The 9,200-nt window shown below is 39.8% G+C and overlaps 1 protein-coding gene across 5 annotated transcripts in view; it reads right to left on the bottom strand.

The window, feature by feature from the left end:
* Nucleotides 1–9,200, bottom strand: part of GRB2 (growth factor receptor bound protein 2) — a 57,461-nt gene that overhangs the window by 27,383 nt on the left and 20,878 nt on the right. The gene's annotated exons all lie outside the window — the stretch shown is intronic.

Genomic DNA, 9,200 nt, shown 5'->3' with positions numbered 1-9,200 from the left:
AAGCGTAATGAGATCAGAATAATAAGATTACCGTAATCTGCCTCACAAAATAGCTAGGATCAGCCCTAATCTCTTCATTTTGAGACAGATGGAAAAAGCATGAAATCAGAGATAATAGAGGCCAATTTCCTAGAATAGGCAGCTTTTCAAGGTTCACCATAGCATAAGTCAATATTTTGCTAGATTTTTACCTATTTAACCAATTCTAATATAACGTCTAATATAACGTATTGGGAAGTAGAATTGGGCATCTCCAAACCCACGCTACATAATAAGACAGAGTAATACATCAATGTGATTTTAATGTTGCAGAATATTGAAGACTAATTTACTAATTTACTGAGGCTCTAGCCAATACCAGTCCTAGATGCTTTAATTAGAAACATATCTAGCGAAGAACAAATCATTTGCAAAACAAAGATCCCCAAAGTGCACATGACTGGCTTATTGATTTTCACCTTAAGGTAGACAAACATTGTCAGGACAACAATTTGCATCTGTGACTAGTTTGACACAAAGCAGTCAAGGGACAATTTTGGTCTTGGTTTAGGACAGTATATTGAAGAGACGCAGCATGGCGTGATGATCCTTTAACTCTTCTGTTGTGTGGGATATCAGCAGGGACGGGGGGGGAAGCATAAAATAGCCTCAGATATATAAGGTAGCTGAGAGTCATTATAGCAGACACTATCCAGCTACCTCAGTGGAACCTGGCCAAGAATCAGCAATAAAGAAATATAGGGAAAAGAAAAAAAACAGCATGTTATATATTAGCACTAAATAGGGTCAGAAAGATGCTTTGAGATTAAATAACACTTAAGGCAAACAGAGGTAAGCAAGAAATCATCCAAGGAATTAAAAACAGACTGGTGGCTGTAGAAAAACACTGTTCAGGCAGCTAACAGGTCCTAACTTTTTCTAGAAAAAAAAGCACTACCCAGTAGGTTAGCAAAAGCCTCAGGCTCTCTAAATCAAAGCCTGCAACATGAGACCTTTGAGGTTCGATGTGAAGTTTAGCAGTACTGTAAACTAGTTATACAAAACCTGTGAAAGGCTAAAAAGAAAAAAAAAGCACCACGAGATCCAGTCTCTTACAAAGCAGGTTCACCTGCCAGTTCAGCCTAATTACTTCTGCAACTCTTGGAAGACATGAGCAGTTTGCACGCAGCTGCTTTTAGCAAATAGTTTTACAGTATTTCTTAACTCAGCCCACAGGAAGCCTGTTCACACTCTCACAGCCCTCACGATTTTGTAACACAGACATGGCCACAATTAATAATTTGGTCGGTATCCACACAAACTCCTTCCCTTGCCTCAGCCCTGCTCGTACATCTGCATAACCTGCTGCCTCCGTGGCCTCTGATCTGTGCAATTTAACAGTTAAATTTAACTCTCCATTGTGGGGAAGACATGAAGATCTGCAAAAAGCCCTTAACACCCATTTCATTTTGGGATGGTCCCCTGGCAAGAACTAGAAAGGACCTGAGCACATCAGCTCCACAGGGCTGCTCACACAAAGAGAACAGCAAAAAGGACAACAGTGACTCTAGCCTCCTGACAGGGAAGAGTTTTTTGCTCCCTGTATGAATCTTTATCCAACTGCACGTAAACAAACCCTTGCTTAAAATGAGACACCTTCAGAACTGGATTATAACTTCAACCATAAATCAGCATTGACTAAAATAAAGAGAAATCAATGAAGCCTACCTGTCCCCATGCAAATCAAGGCAATTTCAGTGCGTACAAGTTACAACATTTTGGCTTAGCAAGACATAAGAACTCAGTTTTCCAACATATAAAACCCAGCATTTAAGGCACCTGAAAGGTGATTAATTTACCAGTAAGGAGCCTCAACTATACACATCAGAAAAGAGATTTATCAGCTGCAGAGTAACAATTTTTTATCTAGCGTATTTTTGATCCATAACAGCTTAATCTGTTTTTACTGACTCATGTCTAGGAGGGAAAACGTACAGGTACTCGGTCTGGCTGATTTTCAGCGAGCGGCAGTGTGGAGGGGACAGGAACTTTTCTTGTTATCCGGTCACTGCACTGCTGCTCAGACTTCCTCTCTAGGGGACACGCACACGGACGCACAAGAGGAAGACACTTGCAAATGGTTTCTGCTCAGCATGCCGAGAATCATCTGACTCACTCCTGCTACATTTGCATAATGCAAAGCACACAGCCCTTGCAACCTTTATGAAAGCCTAGGTCCAATAATATATCAAAGAGTACAATGCATCAACTGAAGACGGTTTGCACAGCCAGCTCTAGAATATTATACCCCACTTAAAATGTTTCACAGAGCGTCTCCGATCTCATAAAACAGAATCAAACAAAAAGAAATGAGGTGTAGCTTTACTGTACTGTAGCTTATATCAGAATCAGTGATACTCCTGCACACATACCACTGAATGATGAGGGAGAAGAAGAGGAGAGAGAGTCCCTACAATGGACAAATATTTCAGAGTACTATTGTTAGAGACCTGAGATGGCACACTGCCATTTTCTTGTGCCTGTCTCTGGATGGACAGGAACAGCTCCCACACTTTTAAATAAACAAACAAACCTAAACAGGGTTATGCTGGTGTTACACCAATAGCCTGGAGTTCAAAGCCAGCGCAAACAGCCCATTGTAACAGGCACTTCGACCACCACAGGAGGTTGTTAGGAGATACCAAAGAGCTTTCACAGCCACTTCGGTCAATTCCACCTGGTCATGTTCTGCTAAGAGAACAAGATTTCATGTAACATGTACTAAAAGACCCTCATTAACCAAAAATATCACATACACTCCAAATGCAAATCGCTTTCAAAAGAAAATCAACAAGGCAGAGATATTAGATCAAAACGATACCCAGAAAAATTGGATTCCAGTAGGTTTTGCAGCTAAATAACGTCCAAGCCACGGGTTGCTTTGAAAAATGTTTCTAATGATTTTTAAAAGCTGGTAAAAATAAATTATAACTTATATCAACTGCCTACGCTCAGTTGTCTTTGTAAATCTACAAGGTGCCTAAACCAGCTTGCTGGTTTTGCAAGCCCTTCACTTCCAGGTTTTCTTAGCTATTTGATTATGAGGGATACAAGTTGTGCGTCAATATTCTCAACACTGTACCCTCAGTCATTTTATTATAAAGACTTAGGCAATAAACTTATCCACAGCCCCAGCTTTTATGAGAGTGCCAAAACCACCAGCCTGTTCAGCACAAGGCTTCTTCAGTACTTTAGCATACATAAACCTCTATAAGGCAAATGCAACAAATTCTGTAAAAATACTGTGTAGGTTTGGTGTACCAACATCTCGTATTGATCCTTCCTTCATGATAACTTTAAGATAAAGTTTATGATTCCTTTCAGTCTGGTACGGACTAAAATTGTTACATCCCAGAAATCTTTCAATGAGCTTAGCCTATCTTTGGATCATAATGGATCTTGGTTAAAAGCATTGATTCACTCCAAGACTAACCCGCTTTTCTTTCTTCTCTAAACTCCTCATTAGATTATGGTTCAATTTCTGGAGAACTGAGAGCACACAATGAAACATCACTAATTCTGTACTCATGAAGTTGGAATAACAAAAAGCAGAATTAAAGTGGCCTAAATTTAACCATAAAAAGCTCGACAATTTCTGGTGAAACAGGAAAGATGAGACTTTTAAAAAGACAAGAAAAAACACCCCACAACAAAGCCTGTAAAAATATGCAATCCTCATTAGACTGAAGAAAAACACACTTTGATAATTAACGATAAACTGAAGAGCTGAAGAGAGGGATGTCTGAACCCTAAACAAGGAACTGGGCGTTGAGCAGTAAGGATTATTCCTTTAAAACAAGGATGGCTATCGTAACTGAATGGCCCACATCTGTCCCCAAGAGGAAGCTGATACCGAATGCCAGAAGCCATTATGAATGACAAAAAGCAGAAACATGCCAATAACTCCTCTGATGAAGGAGGAGGAAGCATGAGCAGCCATGCAGTGAGGACTACACCCATGCCAGAGAGCTGCCTGATGGTCTATAATATATGCTCATTTCGGTGTCATAACAGTGCTCCTATTCTGACTTAAACTAGGAATGAGCAAGGTCCAAGAACTCTAAAGCAAGTTTAACTTGAGTTCTACCTTCGAAAAAGTCCGAAACTACAGTTGTGGTGGCTTACTGAAAGCAGTGTTCCGAATTACACACTGAAGGGGGCAAAAAAGAAATGGACATTGCACATCAAAGTGATGCCTTCAAAAATTTCCCCTTGTTACGAAGTTCCTCTTTCAGTCCAAGGCTAACAAAATAGCATTAATGCATGTACAATTCTCTCCATACAAGGAAAATAAAATATTTAAATGGGATTTGCTCACATCAAATTAGAGTAAGAGAATTTCGTGGATTTAAAAGACCGAGCCTACAATAGTCATTGCAGCTCACGATCAAATGGCTCGAGAAAAAAAAAATTGTTGTCTAAAACCACTCAGGGTTAGGAAGAAAATACAGTACACTAATACAAGAATCACTTTTTAATTTAAAGAGAGGTATTAACTGTTATATCTCAGGGGAACAGAGAAATATAAAACTGGTAAATAAGTACTGGCACATGCCCCCCCCCCTTTACAGAAGTATCATACTATTAGAAACACCAGAGCTCACTACAAGTCTACTGCTGCTTTCTTAGGTTATAGGCAAAAAAAGAAAATCAAAGACTGTCCTTGCATGAATAATGAAGATACTAAGCGCCAAAAGCAGTACAACTCGCTCCAGAATCCTAAAGTCAAGGCAGCTGAGGCACTGAATTCTTTATGGAAAAGATCAGAGATAACTAAAACCAGCTCCTAATTAGTGTCTCAAATTAGGAGAACTGTTCCAGGTCAAGAACAAATTAAAACAAGAATAGAACTTGTTACGGCTCCGCTGCAATAACCTGGAAGGGATATCATAATGCAGGTCACTGACACCCTAGGGTATATTATTTGACCACAGACTAATTTTAAGCTCCCAAGTACATTATAGTAGCACAATATCTCCATTGTAAGGCTCAGTAAAAGCTAAGGCACTAAAACTCTCCCCTCCCTACTGGGAGATTCCAAGCAAGAGATCAATGCCTTCACTACAAAAAGTCACCCCCAGGGCCCTGAACAGGGGTCAATCGTTCCTACACAATAAAATGGAATTTTTAGACCATGCATTAACGTGGTGGATGCATTCAAAATCTTCCAATTCTCCAAATTTGCAGTGTAGATACTTTCACATAAATGAAGTCTTCTCAGAACTGCAGTGTGTGAAACCCATCTCGCTTAGGTACTCAAAAGCAAGCACCAGGTCTTATCTAGAGATATTACCGACATCCATATCTTGCACTGTAACAGATGCCAGTCGGTCCCAGCTGGTTTGCAGCAATATTGCTAGTATGAAGCCATAAAACCTCCCAGGACACACAGCTATCCAATTAAGTCGACTTTCAGGCAGCTGTTTGGAAGCTGGGTTCTTCTGGCAAAGCTACAAAAGCAAAGGCGGTCTTCACCTCAGACCTCCCATTTAATCAGTGGCAAGACAGAACAAAAATATAGCTCCATACAGAAGACAGAAGAATCACTAATTGAGATAAACTAGAATAGTCTCAAGGTCAACACTCAAGCTTTTCACGAGTGTTGTTTTGTTTTAAAAAAGTCTCAGGTTTTCTGCTTATCTCCACAAATGCACTTATTAAGAACACAGAAACCCCCTCGGTGGCTTGGTATAACGCTAACGCAGGAAACAAAGGGTAAACGTCCACAATGGAGGAAGGCTGTACCACAGCCATCCCATAAGGGATCCCATACAGCTTCACCCGTCACCTGAGAAGGTGACAGAGGGGTGAAGTGGAAGTTTGCCAAGACAGAGTTAGTGTACACAAACTTTAAAACTGATGAGTTGTGCTGGTAACTTTAAATGCTAGGAGACCAACTAATAAATGTGAGATCAAATGTGGTATGCAAAGGAACATATATGAGGCAAAAACGAGACCCAAACCCCCTAGAACTGTAACTACACAAAGCTGTAGGCTTTAAACTACCATTTTGCAGGAAATACCCTGGAATGATAGGGGTGGTAATGTGAAAACAAAATCAGAAACATTACCTAAGTGTTAAGAAAGAATTAAAAACAAAGCAAACATTCAATGCTGTAAATCTGTATTGTCTCACTCTCTCTGAGCACCTATACTCAGCCCAGCTCAAAAAATCAACGATGAAAAGGAAGCAACACGGATACAGTATGGAATGACTACTGCAGTATACAAAACCTCCCTCAGAAGAAAAAGCAATAAAGACAACAAGACATTTGCAAATCATCTCCCCCTGAGTACAGGGAGAGAGATTATCCTACGGGCTCTCACAAGGGAAGAGGGACAGAAGATGGGGAAAAAAATGAAATTACCAGGTAGTGTGTTAGCATGACTTAGAGTGCTAAGTGCCTCACCAGCTACAGCCACACAAGAGCTCCATCTAGTCCAGTCTCTAATGGCAAATAATACAGATATTTAGAGTAAAGGAACATTATCTGTGTAAAGAGTTTTCTATTACTTTTGATCATGAAAATTGTACATAATTTGCTTCAGGTGGCAACTGCTCCCAAGAAGATACAGGACAGTATTTTAACATCATGAAGGTTAGAATTTACTTCCACAAGAAAAAACTCTAAAGCAGTATCCATTATAAAAGTACAATACATTTCATGTTATCTGTGACATGTCATGCATATCATGTATTTTCATGTTATCTGTGGCAATGAACAGTGAGGAGGAGAAAGCTGACTACTATGGGTAGCTGGGAACATGACAAGGACCACGTAAAAAAGATCATGCCTAATGCTGGTGCTGATAAAAGTTGCCAAACCCAAGCACCCCCCTGGAGTGTTACTTGTTTCCTGCATCAGGACACCAACAGGATCCTCTTCCCCCATCACCCTTAGTCATTTAGGATTTTTTGGGACTGTGACTGAGGGAAAGCAAAGAGGTTTTCCAAGATTAGGTATGGCCAGGCTTCTCATTTTGACTCTAATCCTGAACAAGAGCAGCTAAATCCAGTTAGAGTCTAAACAAACTTTAAAACTAAGTGTGAGTGAGTTTAAAGTCCTGACAGAGCAAACAAAGGATCCCCAAACAGACAGAGCCCCAAAGGATCTAGCACTACATCCTCATGGGATATATACTTTCACTGCTAATCTGCAAGTCACCTAAGTCACCCATGGGTAGGTAGATTTTGGTAGCTGACGAAACTACAGAGTGGCTGTTTTATCAGCATAAGGCCTTATGTTTAATATCTTCAGCTTTTTGGAAAGTCAAAAAATAATCTTTCTTCTAAAGAAAAACTACAGGGAACTTATTACTCATAAAGCAAGTAACATCAATAGTTATCTAATCCTACAGCATCATCACACACGTTTGTAATCCAAACAGGAGTCAAGTGGAACGAAACAAGTTTGTCAAGGAAAAAGAAAAATCAAGAAAGTTTATAGAAACATCAGAAGCCTTTTCACCTGTGCTCTTCCTTTTTATATTATCTAAAGACACTGAATGAAGGTAACAGCTCACAAGATTTACAGATACAAGCTGTAAAGGAAGGGGCAGAAGCCAGAAAAGCCGAGTCAACTATTATCAGTTTGGTTATCTCATTGTTTTTAAGGCCTGCGAAGAGAGTTCCTGGTTTCATTCAGGGTCTTCCTAGGTAAGTCACAATAGTCTTCATCCATCCATCCTGGCAGAGACCAAGTTAGGCTCTTACCCTAAAAGGCAGTTTTCAGGGAAAATCAAGGACTGCATCATTTGCTGTTGAAGGGTAAGAAAGTATCAAGACAGCTCCATGCTTGAAAAGAGTTTAAGCACCCTGATACAAATGGTCAGAACTGACAAATCCATGGATTAGCTTTTGACAAACTACAGTGTCACTAGAGGAAAGGTAGAAGCATTACTGCAAAATATATTTTAAGAAACAAGGACAAAAGTGAAGGCAAGGAGGAAGCAGAAGTTGCTTCTGCTTCTTCCATTCCAGAGGTCAGAAGAGAGCCTCAACTGCCACAGTCCCCGCTTTACCACTTCCAGGGTTAAGGATGCATCTTTACAAAGTACTCAAGGACATGCAAGACAAAACACAAACATAAAATACATACAATTTAGCTGCTGGATACATGCACAACAGGTTTTCCTGATACTGCCTCAAGAAGGCATGTTTTTCAAGCTGATGTTCATCTCACCAAAATTCAAGTGCTGTTTGACCACAAGGTTGGGAAAAGCAACATTTTAAATGCTGAATTTCACCTCTTAAAGGGTTCAATCTAGTTGTCTCCATTATATTTTTCTCCCTGCATTTATTTCTTGCGTTCCTCTGCAACTGTGGAACAAACTTCAAGCACTTGTTTGTTTTTCTATCCAAAGAATTTGGGAGGTTTCCCTGATTAGTTACGCCCCCAAGTAGTAGTAAAGATTAGAACACGAGACCCGAACTACACAGGAGCTCAGGAAAAAGCCCTTAAGCCAAATTGGCAGATTTTCCAGAAGAACTAGGAAAAGATGAACACTTCTACAGCTTAAAATCCTTCCTAGCATTCTGAAATACACTTAATTCTGGAATTAAAACATAGCTTTTTGAGCAGACCATAGTCTATTATTAACAGCAGAAAGCAAAAACCAGATCAAATAGTTAAAATATTTCATGTTTATGCCTAAGTGAAGATAACAGATGATATAACACTCATAAATTGACTGCATATAAGGATTTAGAATGGAAAAACCTACTCAAACTCAGCAAGAGTTGCATGGCTTAAAATTTAGTACCAATTTCTCATAAACCAGAGGGCTGACTAGGTTAGACCACAAGCTTCTGCACTAGCTGAGCTGCTATGATTAGTGGAACCTGCTGGCTCATACATAACTCATGAAGAATTCCCCCTTTTCCTCCCAAGGGAAACAATTTTGCATAACTGCAGCACTTTTTTTTTCCCCCCAGATGTAAACCTGTAGAGTTTTAGTACAAGTTAGAGCAAGAAGTAGGTTGGCTCAGTGCAGAAAGTATGAATTCCAGAGACAAATTATTTAAATAAGAGGTTTTAGAGAATAACTGTATAATTACAGTTTAGCTGAAGTGAAAGAAAAGCTTTTTGCTTTCTGCATGAGGTCCAGCTGCAGTGGAGCCAACACGCAGCTCGTGACAGAGCGTGCGTGCTGACACAAAC

Source organism: Cygnus olor, chromosome 18 (genome assembly GCF_009769625.2).
Source record: "Cygnus olor isolate bCygOlo1 chromosome 18, bCygOlo1.pri.v2, whole genome shotgun sequence".
In the NCBI taxonomy this organism is placed as follows: Eukaryota; Metazoa; Chordata; class Aves; order Anseriformes; family Anatidae; genus Cygnus; species Cygnus olor.
The sequence above is the reverse complement of the archived record's forward strand: the minus strand, read 5'-3'. Positions and strand labels throughout refer to the sequence as shown.